Here is a 3,133-nt window from a genome sequence, read left to right on the forward strand (position 1 = left end):
ATCCCCTGTCGACTCGGCGCGGCGCAGGGCGCAGTGGGGGGGCAGGGAAATTCCCGGCGCCCGGGGTCATTCCCGGGTGCGGAAGGTTCGCGCGGCCCCGCCCCAGGGGTGGAGGGGGACCCGCCCGCGGGTGCCGGCGACTCAGAGACCGTTGTCAGCCCCAATGCGCAAAGGGGGCGTGAGTGGCCGCCCCGCGGCGGCTGCCACCGCGGGGGGAGGGTGCGGCGACCGTGAGCGCCCAGGGATCCCCGGTCGCTGGGAGAGGAGCTGGGGACGGATCTGTGAGCCCCGGACAGGGGTGGCGCGGCAGTTTTGGAGGGAGAGTTCTGTCTCGTTAGTGATCAGATTTGGGGGAATTAAGGATAGCGAGGGGGTACATTTGCTTGGCTCTCTACCTTCCATCTCTGTATATTCTGTCTCTGAATTCCGTCTTGCACAGGTCCTACGCCTGAAAGGGATGCTGTCAAACATACAGCCAGCGTCTCGGATTCCAGAGAAGAATGTTCAAACTGTTTCTCTTGTATATTCTCAAATCACACTTAGATGACCTCGGTTATGTTTTCCACTTGGTGGGAGTAAGAATCAGTGTCTAGAGTCGATTCCAGTGTGGATTTCAGTGAAAGGAGAGGGCTGTAACATGACCTTTTTTTTCTTCTTCTTTTGTATCCTGCTGAACTTCCTTGTAGTCTCCAAAATGTTGGAATTCCCTAAATCCCGGAAAATCTCTTTTTCCATGCATGAGGGGTTCAAATTTGAGCTATGGAATACAGGACCGGCCATCAGTCTCAAGCTGGAGAGGGGCAAGTTGGCCAGGCTCCCGGAATTCACTCGTTCTGGTCTTTCCGGGGACAAGGCAGCACAGGGTCCCCAGTGAGCGGGTACCTGCTGTGTGGCACCCTCACATGAACCGCCACATCACACTCAAAAATCCATTACCACACAACCCTCAGGGCTGGTCTCCCTTTCTCTAGCAACAGTGACTTGGCTGTTTTCGGACTAGGAATTTCAGTCTCTGAAGCTGACACCTTTGCTATTTTTTCACCAGAAGTTTTAGAGAAATCTGACGAATTCAATATTAGGTAGAGAGGGTTTAAGTGTAATTCTCCAGGTTGGATTCAGACCTCTTGGAGACCATGCGGGAAGGGGGGAACAAACAGGAATGACCTCTGGCCCAGAGATGGGTATGTAGGAACAGGGCTCCCAGACTGCCCAGCTTAGTGGGTAACAGCCTGCTCGTGGCAGCTGGCCACTGAGCCCTTAGCGAAACCATCTGTCACCTGCAAGTTGTTAAACATTTCTCTGTCCACACCAAGATAGTTATGAGAAATGAGTCAACATTTGTGAGAGGTGGTGCAGATTAAACACTATATAAATGTTCATTAAGTGAGTGGAATAACTTTTCCCAGCATTGCCTAAACAGAAACTCAACCCGTTGTAAATCCTTCCATAAAGAAAAAGACAATTGTAATGGAAAGGTTCACTCCCCAATTTTTCTTTTCACATTTAAAACGTTCTGTATTAGTGGGAATGCAAGCTGGTGCAGCCACTCTGGAAAACAGTATGGAGGTTCCTCAAAAAACTAAAACTAGAACTACCCTACAACCCAGCAATTGCACTACTAGGCATTTATCCAAGGGATACAGGTGTGCTGTTTCAAAGGGACACATGAGCCCCCATGTTTATAGCAGCACTATCAACAATAGCCAAAGTATGGAAAGAGCCCAAATGTCCGTCGATGGATGAATGGATAAAGAGGTGGTGTATATATATATATATATATATATATATATATATATATACACAATGGCATATTACTCAGCAATCAAAAAGAATGAAATCTTGCCATTTGCAACTACATGGGTATTATGCTAAGTGAAATTAGTCAGAGAAAGACAAATATCACATGACTTCACTCATATGAGGACTTTAGGAGACAAAACAGATGAACATAAGGGAAGGGAAACAAAAATAATATAAAAACAGGGAGGGGGACAAAACAGAAGAGACTCATAAATATGGAGAACTAACTGAGGGTTACTGGAGGGATTGTGCGGGGGGGATGGGCTAAATGGTTAAGGGGCCCTAAGGAATCTACTCCTGAAATCATTGTTGCACTATATGTTAACTAATTTGGATGTAAATTTAAAAAGATTAAAAAATAAAATTACAAAAAATAATAAAATAATAAACCACAAACACAGGACAAAGACAAAAAAATAAAAAAAGATGAAATAATTTCAATTCATATGTAAAAATGAAAATGAGCATATTCGCCTTAAAAGACTGAAACAGAGATACCTGGCTACCTCAGTTGGAAGAGTATTGGACTCTTGATCTCAGAGCCTGAGCTCGAGCCCCAAGTTGAGGGTAGAGTTTACTTTTAAAAAATAAAAGGGAAAACCAACTACCACAAGAATAGACAAAGACAAGAACAGAACAAAAATTTCTTTCTCCTTTTTCTCTTCCTCTTCCTCCTCCTTTTTCTTCTTTTTAAATACTTACTTGTTGAATCTCTCCCTCTTGGGAAGAAATAGTTACTCTAACATGGCAATGAAAATGAAATCCATCAGATGTTGTAAACCATTTGTTTCCTACACACCCAAAACTCAAAGGTACACAGTTCTCCAAGTAATTGTGAACATTTTTCCTCATTAATTTTGCTCTAGTTTTTAAAAAAAGTCATGAAAGTGTGATATAGGGACAAATGCGGGAAAACAGAAGGTGTTGAGTGAATATAGAGTAAAACGAAGTTATATGCAGGGATCCTGTGCCATCATGAGAACTAAGACTTTCCAGGAACTTTTGAAGGGGGAGCAATAGCCTATAGATGTTGCTTCGTTAATTGCATACTGTATTTCATTTGCTTTGAAGTACTACTAGTGAATGTAAAATTATCTGTACCCTTATAAATGAAAATATCTTGTCTATTGCAGATCAAAATATTTTAGCACCCCCCCCCCCAAAATGTTCTGTATGAAGCTTCCTGAAAGGAAGGCACAACTGTACTCTACTAGGAGATACACTTACCCAGGAGTTTTCAATTTTACTGTTGAACTCTACCACTGATTTAGTTTGTGGTCCTAGTTTCAATCACTTCATCTATAAAAAGGAGTTTGACTTAAAGACTCTTCAC

Source organism: Prionailurus viverrinus, chromosome B1 (assembly GCF_022837055.1).
Source record: "Prionailurus viverrinus isolate Anna chromosome B1, UM_Priviv_1.0, whole genome shotgun sequence".
Taxonomy (NCBI): Eukaryota; Metazoa; Chordata; class Mammalia; order Carnivora; family Felidae; genus Prionailurus; species Prionailurus viverrinus.